This window comes from Cygnus atratus, chromosome Z, assembly GCF_013377495.2.
Source record: "Cygnus atratus isolate AKBS03 ecotype Queensland, Australia chromosome Z, CAtr_DNAZoo_HiC_assembly, whole genome shotgun sequence".
Lineage (NCBI taxonomy): Eukaryota > Metazoa > Chordata > Aves > Anseriformes > Anatidae > Cygnus > Cygnus atratus.
In genome coordinates, this window is record NC_066396.1 from 4082501 (window position 1) to 4104344 (window position 21844).

The window sequence follows — 21844 nt, forward strand, 5'->3', positions numbered from 1 at the left end:
GTGTGCTTCCACAGAGATGCCTGGAGAAGATAACTGCTCTGGGGAGATCTGAGGTGGAGACAATGCAGCTACGCTGAAAAAACTCAACTAAACATTAGATGATATAGGATTGGAATATGAGAGTTCATCAAACCTATTCCACTGCATCGCTTCCCACCAGGCCAGACTCCCTCCAAGAGAGGATCTAGTTGAGAGCACACATGGAAGGGTATGGTAAGACAGTAGTTCCCTGGAGACCTGGTTAGTCCAGCTGCGCTGGATGTTATACAGAAGCAGGTTAAAGATATGGCCCCTTCTCTAAGAAATCAGTCTAATTGGAAAAGAAGAGACAAGAGGTGGACAGAGACAGACACAATGAGCAAATACAGTGGTATCATGACCCCTAAAGAGAGAGAATTTGCAGCAGTCACACAAAAGAGCCACATGTTTTCACTGTTTTCTGTCAGGTGATTCATTACAGAGAAATGCTTGTGGAGCTAGAGGAAACTTGATGGCTTCTAAAAGCAGGCTAAATTAACATGGGAGTTAGTGTGAAAAAGTAACTTGACACAGGCTACTTTCAAACCTGCTGAAATTCTTTGGATTGATCAAAGATTTTTGAAATAGAGTCAAATACTGTGTTTTTAGGAAATGAAAGAGACTGTATACACAAATGTCAAGACTTTTGAAAGCTTTAGATTCCTTATACTAAAGGGAAGTAAAGCTATTGGGATCAGCAATATCTCAAAATCAACACACATGCTTTAATTGTGACCATTTAAAATGTGGGATGAGAAACAGACAAACACAGTTACTGATGATGGAAGGAAGGCTGCTACGTTGTTTGTTATTTTCTTTCAGAGGTGAAATACACTTATAAAGTTGGTTTTTCATAAAGAGAATGATACAGGAGAACCTCCTGCACCACTGTGGAAACAATCTGGTGCCATCATGCTCATGGAGGATGTAATTTACCCTGAATTAGGATGTTGCTTTAGGTAGCTTGGTCCATAAAACAATATAGAGACCTTCCACCCCCAGCCCCCCACCCCAGCAGCTTTGCAAATCCTTGTCTCTGAGCTTTTCAGATTTCCTGTGGTTTTGACTTCCTACAGTGGGTTGAACTTCAGTCTGGAACAGACAGAGCCCCTGAACCACAGAAGCTAGATAGCAAGCCATTTAGGGCTTCTGTGGCTTGATGACTCAGTACCCTGAAGTCAGTTTATCAGTGCAGCTCGGGCAGTCAACTTTTTTATGTAGTTTGTGTAAAACTATTCCCATAAGATCTTATAGAAAGCTGTGGTAAATTCTGGATTCCTGTTGGGAAACTAAGAGCAAACAAACACCTACTTTTACTAAGAAGATAGTTAATATAAATTAAGTAACTCACTCACAGTCACAGAGCTATAGCTGAGCAGAGCTGAGGTTGACAGATGGACTCTGGAAGCATTCTCCAGCTCTAAGCTGTGGTAAGTCTTAAATGCTGCCTTTGGTAAGAGTAGTGGGAGAGAAGAGCATAGGTATAAACCTTCCTCAGCTAAGAATAGGTCTCTTTATCCAGGAGTGAAACAAATCTACAGCTTGAAGCTTTGTGGAAACATTGTTTGCTCTCTTTAATTTTTTTTTTTTGAGTTGCTTTGGTACATCTCCTTGGAGAATATTTTTAAAACAAAAGGCTGTGTGTTTTTTATCACTTACTGAAAAGTTATCATTTATTTTTCACATGTAGATAGGGATTTTTCATATCCTGGACCAACACTGAGCTGCATGGATGCTTATTTCTCTCTATTGGCCTTAAAAAAGTATGTAGAAGGCCTAAGTCATACCTCAGCTTTTAGTTTGGGTGGCTGAACTAAGATGTTACTACAGTCTTACTTCTCATTTGTCTGTCTTTTTTTCTGCTTACATAAATTGTTAAATCTTCAGGGAAAACAGTCCTTGCAAAATGCTGAGCACATCTGGCAGTTGTGGCTGGCCTTTGAATGGTTCAACAACCAAATGCTTCAAACTTCAAATAATAGCCAACCCTCCTTGCTGTTGCAACTAGCAAATGTGAAGAGCAGGAAATATAAGGAAATGATTCAACTTAAAAGATTTGGTAATGATTCATTTCAATTCAAACTATCTTTTTAATTACAAATCAACTAGAATATCCTGTTGCGATGTCATTCTGAGCTGAAGCCTGGAATTATTTAAGAAGATCAAGTCAGACATCTCAACAGCTTAAAAAAAATGTTATTATTCTAGCCCCTTCCTCTATGATCCCTTAAGAAAACCAATCTTCTAGTCCATGTGATTCACTCTTGATAAATCAGTATTTCCAATGGGAAATAAATTGGTTACTTGACAAATTCCCAACCAGTTCTAACAAGAACTGGCAAAGGTCACAGTCCGACGAAAACTTGCTTTCTGTTAAAATATTTCCCCTTCCACTGAGGTATCTCTGGGCACCCATTCTTGCCTTTCACTTGTTCTTCCGTCTGCTGACATCAAAACCTCCCTGAAGGAAACACCTGCCTGAGTTCCTCTGCTTGGGAAAGTCAGCAGAAACTTTCTCATGGTGTTACAGGGGAGTTTGGACAGGGAAACTTCTGAGTTCTTTTCATCAGTCCTTGGATTTCCTTGCCCTGCCCTGCTCTAGGGCCAAGGTCTTTTGTCAAACCCATCTTAAGTTAAAATTTTTTGCAACATATCAGTAGCTGCCAGCAATGGAAACTCAATGTCTGTTATAACCCAAGGGACATCTTGTAAGGCTGGAAAGAAATTATCAAGAAAATGAGTAAAACTTGCATAGTGGACATATCCATCAGTCTATTATCCTCCATAAGGACCACCATAAAGTCAGGTCATTCTTGTGCTATATTCACGTAGGTACAGGATGAGACAGGCCCTGTTTCAATAATGTAGTTAACTATGGTGAAGATGAATGAGTAGTATCCCAGGAATTATTATAAATTTTCTCAAACGCACAACCACGGCAAATTGAGAGATTTCTACCGAAATTTGATGTAAGCTAGACAAGTTTTGTTTTTTTTTATTCATCCATTTGAAAATTTCTCCAGTCTTTGAGATTGTTGTGGACATACTTATTCTTCCCTGATTATGAGGGGGAAGTTGATTCACAGAAGAGGATAGGAATATAAGAGAGAACTGAAGTGAAGTGAGGAGAGGGATCATTTAGGTTATAGTCTGTATGTTTCTATGTGTTTATGTGTTATATGTTGCAGGAATTAACAGGTGACACTATCAGATACTGAAGTGAAACATAGGAAAGAATTTTTAGAGTATGCCAACAAATTATGGAACCTGGGGCTATGGGATATAGTGAAAGCTAGAATAACAAGTGACCTGATCCCCTTATGCTCTCAGATAGTCCTACACCTTCCTTCATTGCAGAAGCACAGTTCAGGTTCAAGAACAGGTGGTTTCCGGTATCATGACACTATGCATTTTGGGGAAAGCAACAGAAGAAGTTGCTTTCTTTCTCAGTAACAGCTGTCACTAAGACGCAATAGAGAATGAAATTTTGGTTCTCAGATTGAGGGTCTTAAGGGACTGCATGTGTGTTACTTATACACCTCTATAGTAGGTGATTGGATGGAGGAAAAAGAACCAAGCTTGTCCAACACAATGCATCCAAACAGCAGGCATTTCCAGTGCTGACTTCTCCATGGCTAGGAAGATGAACTGCAAGTCTTTCACATCTGCTACTGCTCAGCAGAAGAGCAATTGATCAGCACTCTCTCCATCAGCTATGCTTTGACCTTGGTGATGACTTCCCAGATGGATATTTTGTCAGTTCAGGCTCTAGTACATACTTTCCTGGAGGCTTTTCTTCCATCTTTGTCCTCTTTACTAGAAGCCATGTCTTGCGTTTAACACAAGGAAAATTTCAATACTCTATATAAATTCTTTGATAATTTTGGCAGAAGAACTAATGATTCTTTTACATGTTTAAATTGAGAATATGCACAGCGTGACCGCTTGTAAAATCAGTTTTCCATTGAGCAGCTGAACTCTGAAGATAAAATTACCAGCTCAGGTTCAGCATCTTTGCTCTCTATTTGTCTTTCTCCAACCTTTCCTCCTCTCCCCCCCACCCCCCCCCCCACCCCCCCCCACCTTCCTCTCTTAGTCTTTTAATTGTGTTCTTCTAGGTAAGTCTCATGGTTTCAGCAGTACTTCTCACTTAGTCATGAAAGGGTCAAGTTCTCTTCTAGTTCATGCTGATGAAATTCTTTGGAGGTCAGGGAGATGACACCAGATGTGATATCAGGTATGCTGGTATAAAAGGTGACCATAATGCTCTTTCCCAAGCTCAGTTTAGGCTCATGTCAGAGGCATGCTTTCTTCTTCAGCATCTCACTTCTATTCCATATGGCATCTTTCCTATCTGAAAACAGCAATGCTTTTACAAGAGTAGATGGAAAAAGAATCTTTGAGGTTTAGTAATAAACTAGAACATGTCTGTCTTCTGAGGTTTTGGGATCATTGGAGAAGGGATATAGGTCCAGCTATTATCTAAGATTGGAAATTAATATTCTTTTAAAAACTTTTATTAATCCAACTAGAAATTTATAGTTATTGATAAACCTCACTATAAATCAAAATTCTAGAAAATAAAGCATAGGATTAAATACTTCATTGTAGTGAAATGACTTAAAATATATTCTTCTTGCTCCTATTTTTCGATTGCTTTCATCGTATAAAATATTTCCTTAAAATTAGGTCACTGTCTAAGCACTTCAACTTGATAGAGTTCTTATGATGCATTCTGCTTATTAGCCTTTCATGATGTTGTGTATTCTGTACAATTTTAACTATGCATTTTTAACTTTTCTTCCAGACATACCATCTATTCAATCCCATTTTCTTAAGAGAAATCGACAAAACTGCTAGAGAACTATCTTTCATCCAGTTTCTTTAGAGCTTCAGTCACCAATGCAAACAAACAGTTTTCAGGAAGGATGTGACAATACAGCACATGGACTGTAAAACAACCCAGAAAATAGACATATTGAAAGAACTCCAACAATTTTTAAATCTGTCTCAGAATTCCAGCATAAATTTTCCTGGAAAAATAGCAGTGCACTTCCCATGACAGAAGAAGACAGATGTCACTTCACCTTATTTTGCATTCCTGTGGTCAGCACTTCTAATAACTGCAGTGACAACCCTAGAAAGCCTTAAATTCTGGGAGTTTTTCATCTCCTAAGTTCTTCAACTCTCTGAAGGCTGATGTCTTCTTGGTAACCCTGTAGGTTGGAGGTTGGTCATGTCATGTAGGAGCTACAAAGAATATCCTTCTGCAGGTTGACCTACACAGCCCAAATGTGGTGTGTAATGCTCAAACCCTTTGTGAAAGATTCAGATAATGACCTCTACTTCACATCCATCATTCAGTCATTACAACAATATATGCTGTAGTTAACACAAGAATCTTGTCGCTATTTGAAAATCACCTCAGTAATATCAGCAAAGTACTGAATCACAGAATTGTGTGGGTTGGAAGGGACCTTAAAGACCACCTAATTCAAACCTCTCCCATGGGCAGAGACACCTCCCCCTGGATGAGGTTGCCCAAAGCCCCATACAGTCTGTCCTTGAGGACTTCCAGCAATTGTGCATCCATAACTCCTCTGGGCAGCCTGTTCCAGTGCCTCACAACCCTCATAGTAAAGAATTTTTTTCCTAACGTCTAATCTGAATCTGCTTTCTTTTAGTGTGTAAATCCACTCTCCCTTGTCTATTGTTATACTCCCTGATAAAGGAGTCTCTCCCCATAAGGAATAGCTCATCGAAGTCATGGTATTTCTCCCATTTGTACTGGGAATAGAAAGTGGATTGTTTTCATGTCCAGATGCTATACCATCACTATTACCCTAATTGCTAGTCTCATCAAAAAGATCACAGTTGAATGGGGAATGAAATTGTTTCTGGCGGTTTGCTTGGCCATTTATGCATAGTAAAGGTGCTTTCCTTACTCTTTTCTGAGGTCTACTTGACTGGAGAGAATAGGTATGAATTGTTCCCAAGATTGCTGAGATTCTCTTTAAAGATATATTTTAATATTCAGAAACAATATTGTATAACTTAAAGGTTGTGGAATTGCAGTAACTGCTATGTACATAGCTAGATAGGCAGAAATGAACAACCGTATTCTGCTGTCATTCCATATGATAAAGTCTGAAATTTTGGATGATCTAGAAATCACCTAAGTTGTAGTTTCCTCTCTAGTATTCTACACAGCAGAAGTCCTCTTTCCCAGATGATTTTACTGTTTAAGCCATGGATACCTTAGTCCTCTAGGTATGGTTTCTGAGGAAAAAAGGTACATGAACAAGGACTACAGTTCTAGGAACACTCCTTCATCAGCTCTGGTACATGTGAACAAGGATTTAACTCCAGTGTATCTCCTGCAAGTGATTTTGTGTTTAAAGACCTTTTTTTTGCCTGTTGTAACAACCAAAGGGCAATGAAAAGGCAAAGAAAAATGACAAAGCCTTGCAGTTGACTCATTTCTTCTTCCAGAAACTAAGAACAGTGTAACAAACCAAAAGTGTATGATGTACAGCTGACACCAAGCAGCTTCATCTTCTGCTGTTCATCCTTTTATCTGACATCCTCAGCATTATGTACTTTAATTGTATCTGTCATTACGACACTTGAGATAAGAATGGGAACTCAAAAATCAGGGACTTTATGAAATCAAATAGCTAGACAAAGTGAGTGTGGCCCAGCAATCCCTGAAACCTTACCAATAAGGAAAGCTTTTGACAGTAAACTGCTGGTTTTGTTTTAGGCATGAAAAAAGTCTTAAAGACTCTAAAAATATGTCATTTTACTCCTACATATATTGATTTATCTGGTGATGCTAGTTGGCACTTATTCTTCCTCCAAATCTGGTTATTAATAAAGAAAATTTTCAAAATTACAGGGGAAGCAATGCATGAAGGGTGAAGGTCCCAAAGGAAAGCAGCTGAGCTAAGTTTGTGTATCTAATTCCCTTATGGTCTTTTCAACTCATAAACAAAGAATTCAACAGGGATTCATTTAGACTATAGAAGAAAATAAAGTTTCTGCAAAAGGCTCATGCATTTGTGCATGAAATCCAGTCTCTTTATTCAGCTGGTGTTTTGTGAGCAGTGGTGTAGAAGAAGTCACTCTTCATAAGGAAATCACAAAGTGAGCATTTAATGTTCACAAATTGTACCCAGAAACCTACATCTCAGGAGATGTAAAATATTTAGGGGAACCTATGTGGCAAATCTGTGAGATTAAATCATCTAATCTGACATTTTGCATAACGAAGGCAGAGAATGCCACCTCATTATGCCTATATTAAGACAAATAACTTGCGCTTGACCAAAGCATTTAAGCATTTCCAGCAAATCACTGATCTTAAGACTTTCAGCAAAAGATTCATCTAACTAAATATTGCCATCTGCAATATGTATTTCTACATCTTACCCTGGCCTCCCTTGAAAGTAATGGCTAAAAGTAACCATTTGTAGGGAAAAGCACATCTCGTCCTACAGTAAACATTTAAAACAAATTAAAGAAAGAGTGTCTATTTCCTAACAGTGTCCATCTCAAGCCAATGGTAGTCTTTATAACAAGTCCAGCAAATTTTGGTTTGGGTGTAGTGTTTATGAATATCTATAATACAATAAAGCATCATTTGAAAAAAATGAAAACAAAAAACAGGTACATACAAGAATATAAATTAATATAATTAATCCTACTTATTCAAAAAAAGAAAAAAAAATATTGCCAATACTTGCTTACTTTGCTGCTATTATTTTGTAAACTGACTTACAAAGCTCTTTCATGTTGGTTGAATTTGGGCATTTAAGTCAATGTGCCCTAAAAATGCTCCATAGTAACATTTAAATATAAGGGTTACACTGGAGATGTAAGCTTTTTGAAAATTCCTGTGCCTACAACCTAAGATATTATTTCTTCTCAAACAAAAATAATAGCATTCCTAGTCATATGCATGAGCTGGAGTTTACCTATGATATAACTGTTGTATAAAAATTACTGGAGCGATTTACACAGATCACTAATCCCTCACACATACTAATCTTTCCCTGTGAAATTATAAGTCAGAAACATGGTTAAATTCCTGGATTTCTTTAAATTGTGGTTGCACAGGGAGGAGTTTAAATGCATAAGAAAGCCTTTCAAATGGTCTATTGAAGGACCAGGTGTGCAGCCTGGAAATTTCCTCTAAAAATATACCTAGAAGTGCGTGTGAAGAATTAGAATGTGGCTCTAGCTTTAGAAGTTTCTTTTTTTTTCTTTTTTTTTTTTTTTTTAAAGTAAGTTTTATTTCCCACAAATGATTTGATAGTTAAAATTCACATTTCATTTACAGACCAATAATATGTTATACTCACACACAGAGACAGCCTGTCATTTTACATATGGGTTTTGTGAGGCTGCAATGGCAATAAAAGAAAACAACCCACAGTCCACAGTTGTGGTGAAAAGGCGGCAGTGCTTCCTGCAAAGTTCCCTTTTGCCAAGTAGCACAGTCATGATGAGCAGTGCTCAGATTATGTTTTATCGATGGTTAATTTCCAATCTGGAAGTTCATTAACTTTGACTCATAGCATAAAAGGCCACGACCGATTATTATTCAGAAAAATCCTGCTGTTTAGCCAAAGACCATACAGAGCAATCCCGTACTTGATGTGCTTGTGATAAATGTTCACATGACAAGGTTATTTGGTGTACAGCGGCTCGAGGGGTTGTCATAGCAACCTGAGCACAATGCCCATAAATCTGATGTGTAGTTATCCTTGCTGTTTATGCAAAAAAACACAGAGCCAACTCAAGCAGTTTAATTTATGGCATCGACTGTGTCCAAAAAAAAAAAAAAAAGGAACAATAAAGGAATAATGAATTTAAGGTAATAGACTTCTTCTCTTTGGATTATATTCCTTCACAAGACAAGTACTCCAAAAGCTGAGACAACCTCTTCAAAGCCAGAAAGACTTTTAAGATAATCATTATGGTAGGAAGTCCAGGTCATCATTAATACTGAGCAAGAAAAAACAGAACTCTCTTGAAAAATCTCTGCTCAAGTGTATTGATTTTTTTTTTTTTTTTTTAACTCATGCAAACAGCTGTCTGTAAGTGGGGAGTAAAAAAAAAAGCCAGAACCACAAACTCCCTCTTTTTTATTTTGCTTTTTTTTTCCAGAAATGATGAGGTGAAACCTTAGAATCACCTGTCTAGTAGGCTATGACAAAATGTCCTCTTTTCCTTACAAATGTCACCAGTTTAAGAAGAATCTCTTTCTCCACAGTTCTGTCCTATTCAAATACAGGATAAAAATGAAAGGAAAGGTAAAGAGTCTGCTCTTTTTTCATGGGTAAAAAAGGTTGGTCTGAAGACACACACAGGAGGAATAAGCTGAAGGCTGGAAGATTTTAAGGACCAGTCCATCAAAACATTCAGTTTGGCCAAGTAGCTTAAGTTGTGTATCTCAGTCTCCCTATCTATATAGCAGGGATTCTCAGGAATATCATTAGCCTGTTCAGAAAAAAATAATGCTTGGAAGAATGGATATTTTAGAGTAAAAACACTTGTTAGAGATTAGAATAGGAGCCCCTATTCGATTTTAGAGTAATAACACTTGTTAGAGATTCGAACAGGAGCCCCTGCGGTAAGGACACAAGATGCTTCAAAATACAGAGATGTCCTCAAAGTTTTCTAATGTGTAAAAGAAACAGGATTTTAACATATCACACAAGGGTGATTGCAGCTATTTTCATCTACTGCTATTCTATGATTCCTTACTGCAGGAGAGAAAAACGCCTTACAAGTATAGATAAACTCAAAAGTGTAGTATAAATTACGAAAGGAAGAAGGAGCGGCACAACCTTCTGGAGAGAAATGGGATGTCCCAACATCATCAGTTCTGGAAAGTGATTCATCCCAGTCTCAGAGTAGTACTCAATGTAGTCAGATGATCAGTCTCTAGAAAAGCATATTTCCTTCTGTTGGCATACGGGGATGCCAGGATGACTAATTCAAATTTAAATACAAGAAATCTAGAAAGAAGTAATTTAACCTAACCATAGGTGTCTACAGTGAAGGAGTTTACATGTCAGCTACGTATCTAGTACCTCACTATGCTCAGGGAGACTTGGACAAGACAGTTAATGGGCATTAGGGCAAAATTAATTTCATCCTTGAGTTGACTCTTAACATTTGATTAGATGAATCACTTCCTAATTTCCATTTACTGCTTTGACTGGAGTTTTGCTGATGCTGGTTGAAGCCAGGATGGCTAGGTCATGCATAGACCCCTTTGTTGTGGACATTTATAGCCAGATAAAAGCTACCCCTCATGAAAAGCCTTTCCTTTCTCACCTCAGCAACACCTGTACCTCTCATATTCTTTCCTTGGGATAAATGCTTTCTCAAGGATTCCTTCTTCCAAAAAAATCATTTTGCAACACTGCCCTTTAAAATGCCAAGTAGCTGTGGTGCCATGTTTTTAGTGAAACAGGATGTTCCCACAGGGACTGTCAGCTTATACTGAGAAAACCTGTTATTTTGCTACTACCAACAACTTTCAGAGAGAGAACCACAAAGTCTTAGTGCATGTGATCTCACACAGTGTAATAAAATGTGTCCCCAGGAGTGCAGTCCAGTTTTGGTTAATTTTACACATCTGCCACATAAATGGCAACACCAAAATGTGTCATCCTGGGCTCCCTTTGTAGTCAATGGGATGAGGGTGGAAAAAGCACTTTTGGGGCACAATTCTTCTGAGTGTTTTGATAACTATTTCAGGACGAAATGAATCACATCCTGAATGGGGAGCCTGGAGTGACTAACACGGTGGTAAACACCTACATGACTGACACAGTCAAGAGACAATGTGCGCTGTGCCATAACAACATCATGGAAGCTGAATGTGATATTTGCCTGTCCTTATAGTCTAATATCAGAGAAATAAAGTAAGGGATTGCTCGGTTCCAGGTAGGATTTATGTAACAGAGTACAGAGGTCAAGCTCTTGTATTTTCTCTCGTGAGAAGCAGAAAAGACATTGCCTGAATCAGTGTGTTGTACACAGAGACTGTAGGACTTCGGCTGCTGCATCTTTCTGAAGGCTTTCTTCTGAAACAAGTAGCAGCTATTTTGTTCTTCCATCTTTTCCTGCCTCTCAAAGGAAAAATAAATGCTTGGTAAGTGGTAGTGGGGACCCTTGAAGCCAGGGGAAGCAAGAAGAGAGCTGTGTAGTTTCTCATATCCTTTATTTCTGCATGGCAAAAAGGAGAATAACCCAGTTGTGTGACCTGAGGGAATTTGTTTGGAAAATAGCTCTGCTGTGAAACTGCCAGGTGGCCAGGCAGCTGGAAGGAGTTTTTGCAAGCCAGTGATACCAATTCATGTCACGGGGGCTGGGAGTGGAGCTTGCTTCACTCTCCTCTCTCAGTGCAGAGTTCTCACGTTTTAAACCCCGATGACTGGGAATGCTGGTACTTGCTGAATTTCTTCTCTCCGCTGGATCTGCAGAAGTGAAAGGTGAGCTAAAAGAGAAGCCCACAGGAGGCCACAGAGTGGAGATGTTAGCAAGAAACATCTTTCTTTCACTTTCTAGCCAAAACTGTTGAGTACATTGATCCATATTTCATCATCAAAGGGTAGCTCAGAAAAAGCTACAGATGAAGGAAAGAAGCATGTTAAATTTAACGTGAGACACGTTAGAAAACTACCAGATGAATAAGAGAAGCATCTTAAAACAATAAAACACAGGAAGTCTGGACCAACAACACATACCACTGGAGTTCTCCAAGTTCCTGTTTGGTGATCTGAAAATATCAATGATTTATAGGTTTGACTCTTTTTTTTTTTTTTTTTTAGTAAGACTGTAAAGTTTATTACCTAACTTTAAGATAATTCTCAATAATTCTAGAAGGAAGCAAGCTAAGAACAAAAACCAGAGTTATTCTGCTCTACTGAAATGCAGGGGGGAATTAAAAAAAAATAAAAATTGGAGATGGCCAGCTTTCAATATTGTTTTCTTAAAGTAGCTGAAAAAATGCAATCAGATGGCAGCTTCTCTCTCTCATTCACTTTTTCTTTTTTTTCTTCTTTTTGTCTTTTTTTTTTTTTTTTTTAATGACCAACTGGTATATACTGAGAATGCAAGTCCACTGGTCTTTCGGACTGTGACGCAAATGTGAAACTGATGTTAGATGTAAAACTGAGGGAAAGCTCTGTTTTGGGCAAGCACTAGTGTTTGGAATAGTCAGACATCTCTGTGTAATCCCTTCCATTAGGGAGGATAGTTATAGCTTGGTTGATATCCTGATGACACCAAAGTCAAAGGAAATATAATTACTTTCAGTAGGACCAGATCTTTACTTCTTTATGCTTGGGTATATTCCTTCCAATCCGAAAAGCCTTCAACTACATGTTCTGCAAACTTGACTCCAGCTACAAGCACATGGATGGATTAACCTCTAGCAAGTCAAGCTGTCCTGACTTGCAAAAGCTGCAAACAGATGTCACAATCTCCAAAAGAGCTTTGGCTCAGCCCCAGGAATGGCCAATTTACCCCCTGGATGAAGCAGGGGCAATTTTCCCATACATTTTGCTGCCTGCCTTTTAGAGGCCTGGCTGCATGTTTCTCACGCTCCCAGACATACAGACAGCAGATTTGTGCCCAGCTGCCACTGTGCAACCCGCTCAGGTTTATGCCTCAAGCTTTGCCTCTCTGCTCATGTGTTCATAGCCTCAGGGCTTGCTTTGACTGTGACTGAACTGCACCCGTCTCTGGGCTGGATTAAATTATTGCACACATACACACACGGAGGCAATGGAAAATACAGAGATTTTTTTTTTTCCGGTTGTTCATTGAGCTGTGATGAGAATGGCTCAGAAAAGAGGCATTACGCAAAGTGCCATGGGCTTTTGAATGATAATAAATAGGAAAGCTTTCTGAATGATGCCACTGCTGTCAAAACAACACTCAATACCAGCACCCTATTGTACAGCAGCACCATGATGAAGAATACAAATATATTCAATCATCTGGGTATTTTTTTGCAGCATTTTGATGTTACCCATCCGTATAATGACCAAGTCCAGTTTGTGAGTTAGTGATTATTACCTAAGTGAAAATGGCTTCAGGCACAACAGGGAAAGTCATGAAATGGAAAACAAACAAGCAAAGTAAAACTGAAAATCTATCAACTGATCGATGAGGTGCATGTGTTTCTTCAAGAAAACAAAGGTGGGTTTAACTCTATAAATAAGAGTGAAACAAAATAAGAGAGCTTTGCAGAGGGTAGCTCTTGTAATACTTGTGCTGACCCCACGTGGCTCACCTCATTGCACAAGATCCAGAAGTGCTCCGTGCCCCTTCACTCCTACACAGACTTGCACTTGACTCTGCAGGATGTACATTGCTTTGACAGTGACTTCTTATGGGCAAATGAATTCTTGCATCAGATGAGAAAGAAAGCGAGTGTTAAGCTCACACTAGCTCTCGTCTTTGCACTAGAAGCTGTACAGGATGACACCACTTCACACAGCAGGGGAATAGGATCACCAGCAAAACCCTCAATCAAAGCTGTGACAAAGTGACAGTCAAAAAGACAGACATGAGCTGACTGCATCTTCGCAGCGAGGGCACTTCCTTAGCCTGAATCTGACAAGATAAAATTAAACTACACCAAGCTGATTAATCTTAAAGAAGCTTATTATTATTATTATTATTATTATTTTAAATAAATGATGTCTTGGTCAAAGATGAGTAGTCCAGGAGGAAAAAGGTTTATAATATTTTACGTTCCATAATCTACCTTATCTGCTGTGTTTCCTAGATTATTCCTTCGCCTGAAATAGTCAAATGAGTGTTGGTTACATAAGCCCCAGTTATGACGAGTGACACTCAGGTAGGTGGGGGAAACGAAACACGAGCATACAACTTCCAGGCCATTAAAGCTAAACAGCTCAGCTTAATTTCTAACACTCAGAACCACTTACCAGTTCAAGAGCACTAAAAAAAAAATTAAAAAAAAATATATCTATATCTATGTTAAAACTTCATTTTGAAGGAATCACAGTCTTCTTCTGCTTATCCTAACCTGGATTGGTCTGTACAAACTTCAGGACTCAATAAATGTGTCTCTCTGAAGACTTAAATAGATTCAAAAAAATAAATTACTCAGGTTTGATTATTACTATCCTGCTCAATAGAAGTCTGAAAAATATGAATGATATTTCTTAATGTATGGAAATAAGCCCAGGATGCAGCTTTTCTTTACAGGCATAAAGGTGGGCAGCATTGCTTGGTCCATCCTTGAGCTCTGTTGGATGAAGCATTAGGAAATGCACTGAAAGGAATAATATTGGACTGCTCTGTAGATTCCTGGCGTCAGATGACTTTATGAGTCTTTTAACATCTGTAATTTAGACAGTACCTCAGTGATGCCTCTTTCAATAATATGTCAGCCTGAAGTCACAGGATGTTAGCATATAACCAGGATAAAACTTACCAAATGGCATTTAAGAATGTAAGAAGGAATTCTTACATGTCATGAAAGAAAGAGCAGTTCAGACACAACTGTGACAGGACTCCTGCAATAACACCATATCGTTTCTAGAAAACCTTAGCTCCAAAAAGACTTAAGATTGTTCCTTAGACAGACTTAATAACCCTGCTGGTTCTGACCCTCAGGAACACAAGGTGACAAAAGATCTGTCAGATATATTGGGCCACAGCCACTGAATGCCATAAAAATAAGCAGTAAAACCTTGAAATCGATAGAGAATTTTACAGGGAGTTGGTGTAAAGATTGTAAAATAGGAGTGATGTGTTCACCTACGTGTTGATGCTTTTTTAAGAGATGTGCTCTACCCTGCCTGCAGGTCTGTGGCTGCAATTAATGCTAATGGGAGTCACATACCAGCAAGTGTAGGAGGGGGTCAGGGAAAGGCCGAGGGACAGGAGAGCTCAGGTATCCTGAGCTGGATTTGGAACCGAGATGCAGAGGTGGAAATGGAGAGAAGTTTTTTTTCCATGTCTATGCCTGTGTATATGTTATCACATTTTGTTTAGTCATTAAAAAAACTGTTATGGCATATTTAGATATGCATTTTATACAATCGGTTTGGATGCATTGCACTAGACAGTAAATATATGCGATACAATAATTATATGATGAGCAGCTTTTATTTATATTTGTATATGCATACATGACTTTTATTTTATATATTTATTTTTAATATATAAACATATTTTACATGTTTACCCTTTCATATCTATTGACACAGCTTTTTAAATTTTTCTGTATGGGTACAAGTTTGTGTACAGGTCCAGCTCTTTTTAGCTGGTTCTTTTGGAGATGTCTTTGTGGAGGTGCATGCTCATTTGACACACAGGTTCATATTCTGATGCCCTCAGCTGGTCAGCAGTTCCACTGAACTTTGGGAACACGGGAAGGTTAAAAGTGTCCTTGAATTTAGTACTCTTCCAAATATTCCTCTGTAGACCTAAATGAGAAAGCCTGTTCTGCTATTACATCTGTAACATTTTTGTGAGCAGACTGGGGGCTTTGCAAAGACACAGACCTCCGTGCTGACTCCAGAAAGTCACATTGTGGAGTCAGGGGACACCATCCCCTTATTGCACTGGATATTAGAGCAGGCTCTCTGTCCCACAGAATTAAAGGAAATTATTAACTTTATACAAGGTAATATAAAAGTCAGATCTATTCCAAAGATATGGAGTTAGAATAAATCTACAAAATGAACTCCTCTTTCATATGCAAAAATTATTCATCCCAGGTCAAAATTGCCTCTGCCTGGTAACAAAATGCCCATTTGAAGCATCAACTTGTTATCCCTTGCAAATACATTAATCAAACAATGACACCACAATGGCCAATACTCCAAAAGAGAAGCCAAAGAAATGTGTCTGTCCATACTGAAGCAAAGACTGTACAGTTCAACTAACGAAGCAAATGAGGAAGAGCACTTCATCATCTAGCTAACACTGAACTGTGCTGTTGATCCTCTCTGCCCCTGCACAGCACAGCGTGTTGTGGGAAGCCATTGTGTCCTCTCCCATGGGGGGGAGGGGTGAATGATGTCCTCTGTGGCCTGCCTGTAAAGAGAGGAAAGCAGCACAGCAGTTTTCACTGAAGGAAAGGCACCTTCAGCTTTCTGACCAGTCCTGCACGGGGAGCCAGGATTGCTGCAGTGTTAAGTAGTAATTAAAAATACCTTTCACTCTGTAGTCCCTTTAGAAATTACAAGTGCTCTGGAATTTTATGAAGAAGATTCAGGTCTGTGATGACTAAAATCTGCTTGTGGAAGGGACTGATTTCTTTTGATCTTTTTGCAATGCAACAGAGCAAAAAGATGCTTTGTGCTCACTGGAGGCATTTCAGTCCTTTAACAAAACCAGAGCCTGCAACATCTTGTCACCTGCAACTGCCTGTTTCTTGTTTTTGTTTCTGGTGCCCTCTCTCAGTCCAAGGTTCTGTACAAACCATAGCTAGCACAGAGCTGGCTTATAGAGAAAACTCCCCGTGTTTCCTTTGTTTCAGCGGATTTTGTTTATTTATTTATTTATCATTCCTTGCGTCCTCTTAAAGTCTTTCATGTCTTGCATCCCCTTAAGGTCTTTCACGTCAGATGGACACAACATTGTACAAAGATCAAGTAAGTCAGAATTGTGGTCTCACCTTTGGATGGAGAGGAGCTGCTAGGTTTCTGTCTTACACATAAAAGGATCAGACACAGAGAAAGGTTATCCATAAAGATACAGCAGTAGTGGTGCTAGACCCCACGTATCTTGGCTCCTCTGTTTTTGAGCAGAATGCAAGATCTGGCTTTAAAACACTCTCACCAAAGAAAAATTAATAAATACTGCTGTACAAAGAGGTCTTCACCATTGTAAACGTCACCATTTTAAGCAGGCCATAGGTCTAAACTGCTTCCAGAACAAGAAAAAACACATATTGGTCAAAAAGTTCTGTAGGGTCTACCTAAAAATCCATTGTCTACAAGATGCATTCTTGTATGCTGATGGGATGGTCTATATGTCAAGAGCTGCACACATGCCTGCACACAACTCTTACTTCATTCAGTTACTGGATAGAATAAAAGATGCTTTTATTCAGTGGAAACATGAGCAGTCTAAAGGAAACTCTTTCCACTGAAGTATTTTTGGGCCTGGGATTACCATACAGGCTTTTGCTCAGATCTCTAAATGGATTCTCCCTGGGAAACAGGAGGTTACAAAAGCAGATGTCTGCTAGACACAATTGCCTATTTCCCCCCAAGTGGCAAAGTCACTCAATTTGCTGAGTGAGGAAACCACTACAGCACAGTACATAATATCTCAAGGCATTCGTTTCAGGACACAGCATTCTTTCATTATCCACTCACAGCCTTCAGCATTTCTTCAGACACACATTATTAAACCACAGCTAATTATTAAATATTTAACAAAGACTTTACAGTACATTGGCTACAGCTACCAAGGTAGAGGTAGGCAGAGCTACACAGATTGATTTCCCTGTGTTTCAAGCTCAGGATACATCAAACGGCACGCATTGTTTGAAATTTCAAATCACAAGGCTGAGTTTGGACCATTGGTAGTGCTCAAAAGGAAGTGATTTCTTTATCCCATTGATATTTTTATGTTACTAAAAAAAATTCAAGACAGAGACAAAATCTTGGAATCCTAAAAAAATTCTTCAAAGTGAAAAATATATATATAACTGGTTTAATAAAAATAATTCTCTTATAAGGGACTTCAACATTTAGAAGGTAAGATTCTTTCAAATGGAAATGCTTTCTTTTATTTTTTCTTTTTCTTTTTGTTAAATTTAAAAGAAAGTGCCTTGAAATTTTCAAGAAAAGAGGAAGAATTTAGTTAAAGTCTGTCTCATTCAGTGGTAAGTTTTGCTAGTGTGACTTTTCAAACTTGGGAGTTGGCAGCTTGGTGTCTACATTTCAGCTTTAAAGACCTTTGTTGGAATTCAATTTACTTGTCATGTAGAATAAATGTTGGGACTTCTATTTAATCCCTTCATAGATATTTCTCCACACAGATTAATGAATTTTAAAGCCATTATGATCATCTAGTCTGACCTCCTGCATAACATGAGTCATAAAATGTCACCCAGCAATTCTTGCATCAAGCCCAATCATCTGCGGTTGAGCTAAAGCTATCACACCATGTAGCATGACTTTCAGCATCTACAGAAGAGCCGAGCAGCAACACGAATCACAGCTTAGCAAAGCTGATATTTATCACAGAGAGGGGTGATCACTGATTAGATTTGCTGAGTTCCCATGGACTAGAAGAAGCACAAAATTCACACTTGGATCTCTTAAAAAAAAAAAAAGAAAAAAGAAAGAAAAAAAAGAGGACTGCTGTGTTTATCCCATGTTTGCTGACCTCAGGATGTCTGGCATATGCTGCTAGTATTATTACAACAAGTTTGCAGCCTGGTCCTCAAAATTTTGATTCACTTTCCAGAAATGTGGGCTGGCAACAATGATTAAGCATGACTGGCAAGACCCATGGCCCATAGCATGGCTCTTGTGGTGTTTGTTGAATAATTAGTACTGCCAGACTCGGCTGCCTGGAGTACAAGAAGGGAGCAGTCACCTGAAAGGTGTCAGAAGCTCTGGAAAACCCTTTTTCTCCCCACCCACCATTGTCATTTAGAGCAAAAAGATCCCCAGGGAAAGTTTATCGTGTGAAAAAACATCAAGGAAAAAAAAGGAGGAAGGGTTCAGAGGTGAGAAAAGAGAGTCAAATAGTTATTTCAACGGATTTTTTGTTTATTTTCTCCTTTCATTTTGACACTTTTTTTTAAAATCTATCTATCTATCTATCTATTTATCTATCTATTTATCTAATCTATGGTCATTTTGGCCATTATTTAAGAATTATAAAGCCAATCCATATCAACAGTCACCATTTTACCTTTTCAAGATGCTGAGCAAATTTTACAGTAATTGCCCCTGACAAATGTTACTAGTTGCCTTCTCTCCAAGAGCAGAATTGCTGCAGTGAGATGGCAGGGAGGGAGCACCATGTCTCCCAGTGCCCAGGGCCAGTCCAAGCTTTCCCACACATCACCTTCACATTGCAGAATCACATTGCACAGACATCTTGTTCTTCTGTCAAGCACCTGCTGAAGGTACAAACCTGGTTTAACTGAGAGACTCCTAGGCCTTTTTTTCTTTTTAACAAGGCAGCCACAGAGGTGGGATTAGATACTGGGGATTTCATCTTGTTTGTTTGATTTTGGTATAAAGTTGTTTGAGAATGTTTGACAGAGTAGCCATTCTGCAGAAAATGGGGAACAAAGCAGCATTTTCTCAGTTGGAATGTGCTTGCTCCAGTTAAAATTCTGTCAGGGAAGCTTTATCAGAGGCAAAACATTTTTTGTAGCTGAAATGAGAATCTGATTATTTTGAATCAGTCTAAGCAGGGACTCAGATATTAGGTAGGTGCTGGTACCACAAGGGGATGGGTCTGTTGATGGATGTTTATGAAAATTCACCCAGACCTGATAATTTTCTCTGAAATGCCTATAATTTCTTAGAGAAATTGTGAATGAATACATTCCTTAGATTTTGAAAAATCCTTCAGAACAGTAATCCCGCTTCTCAGGAAGTTTTGTGTAGGCTCAACTGTCCATTCCTACATTTAGTGTTTCTCAGAACCACCACACGCTGCAGGCTTCAGCAAAGCAACATTATTTTGCCTCAAAGAAATTCCAGCATCATTTCTCTTAAGATCAATAGGAAGTGTGCCTGTGCATTAAAGGGGTTGCCTCAAACCCATTTTGATCAATGGAAAGACAACCACTGACCTTGGTGGGGTTAGATCATACCCTGGGTACAGTATAGGGATGTACAGATGGCAAAATCTGTTTGCAATGAAGTCAGTAGGGGCTGTGCTTTAGTATAGCCCAGTATTGATTCACTGGATGGCAAAATCATCAGATCAAATGTCCCTGTTCCCTATAAATTATCCAAAGCAGAGAAAAAAATGACCTCACTGGTAATTATGGGAAATGCACAGCACATTTTCTCAAAATTGGGCTCCCTTGGGATAGACTTTGAGGAAGACTGCATATTAGTTGCCCTTTGAATAAAGAGAGAGATAATTTTTCTATGATGTTCAGCAAGCAAGCAAGAAAAAGCACAGAAAGAACCCAATAAAAATGTTTACAATTAGGGTGCTTAACAGTGTTTACTCAGGAAAAAAAATAAAATAAAATTAAACCTCTTCCTATTCCTTCCCTTCTTTGTTAACTGTGTACAGAGCATTTCCTCTTTCTGTTTTCTCCTATATTCTGAAAATAATTAGGAAGACAAATCTGTAAATTGAAAGACTTTTTTTGGTAAACTAATCCTAGAAGGAGACTAAATGATTGATTTTTGGGGGGGAGAGGACTGTATAAGTCATCAAGCATGCCTTGTTTCTCTCAGTAAGGCAGAGCCAAAAAAGAAGTGGGCTAGACTCAGATCTTGCATTAAGTGATATTTTAGATTTTTTTTTTTTTTAATGAAAAATTCCCATTTTACAGCTGCTGATCTGACTGCTGCAGAGAGTTGGAATAATTTCTGCCAACACTCACTGCCTAGTTTGGTTTGGGCGAGTCACACCTATAACAAGTGTTTTGGGGCTTGTATGTAACCTGCTGGCTCTTGTTAAACTGCATTTCATCCTTTGATGTATGTGAAACAATATTGCCAGTCCCCTTTACCACACAAATCATAAGGCTGACTAATAAAAATACAAAGATTGTGTATATAATAATGAGCTCCCAAAGGGTGGAAAGAAGACTCTTTCACACTGAGCTGCACACAGGCAAGTATTAATGCAGTTTGATTTGATCACTGGAAAATTGTGTCCTGTAATTACTAAGCAAACATGAGGTGGAATGACAGGGAAATGCAATGAAATGGGGCTTTGAGGTGGAAGATGAATTTTCAGAAAGTGCAGTTGGGAAGGAACACATACAAATCCAGTGCAACTGCCTTGAAGTACAAGGGACCCATTGATTTAAAAATGAATTGTATGCTCACTTAGTGCTGCAGGACCTGCATGGGGCAGTATAGACTAAGAATTATTGTGAAAGAGCTGGACTTGGGGCATGTAGGTTCTCATATAATAGGCACCAGTTTTGGAAAATATCAGCTTTTCTGAGTGGCTCACCTCAGGCATCCAAAATTAGCGAACTTTTTTTTTTTTTTTAAATAAAAAAAACGATATTCAATTTCAATTTCAATAATCCATTTTCTGTATAATAAAAACACTGTCTCTCTTTATTGGATGTTATGACGATTTATGAACTAGAAATTTGTTACAAATTCCCTAAACACATTCACATATAACAAGAGTTATATTAATATATTGATCTCAATCTTTAGATGATAATGTTCCACATTGTTATTCATTATTATTTGCAAATGCTGAAATACATTTGTAACGTAGAAGGTTGCTCACTCAAAATCATTCCATGGGCTAGTCATCACACTGTCAAACTTTTGGCTTCCCTGTGTCCCAGCCCAGGACTTACATCAGCAGCATAGTACCTACATGCAATACACAACTTTCCCTAGAAATGGAAACCCAAAATTGAATTATTCTGCAGAGTTCCTTAGTGATACTTAAAAAATTCAAGCCAACCTTATAAGTTGTGTGTATTGCAACTTAGAAATGGAAGGATGTATTTGAATACCAGTAAATCTTATATTTCCTGTGTCCCCTGACAAAAAGAATGAAAAACTATGTTACAACATGTAAGGACAGCATGGGAAAGTTGATGCTTTCAGTCTTGTTTCATTTCCTG

At 38.5% G+C, this 21844-nt stretch overlaps 1 protein-coding gene and 1 long non-coding RNA gene across 2 annotated transcripts in view; one reads left to right on the forward strand and one right to left on the reverse strand.

Moving 5' to 3' along the window:
* The window catches only part of SLC14A2 (solute carrier family 14 member 2), a 234754-nt gene that overhangs the window by 189204 nt on the left and 23706 nt on the right, over positions 1 to 21844 (reverse strand). The window lies entirely within an intron of this gene.
* On the forward strand, positions 1380 to 8715 carry LOC118254583 (uncharacterized). Its single transcript, XR_004780689.2, has 3 exons — positions 1380 to 1448; positions 1906 to 2077; positions 4826 to 8715. It is a non-coding gene; the product is annotated as an uncharacterized LOC118254583 (long non-coding RNA).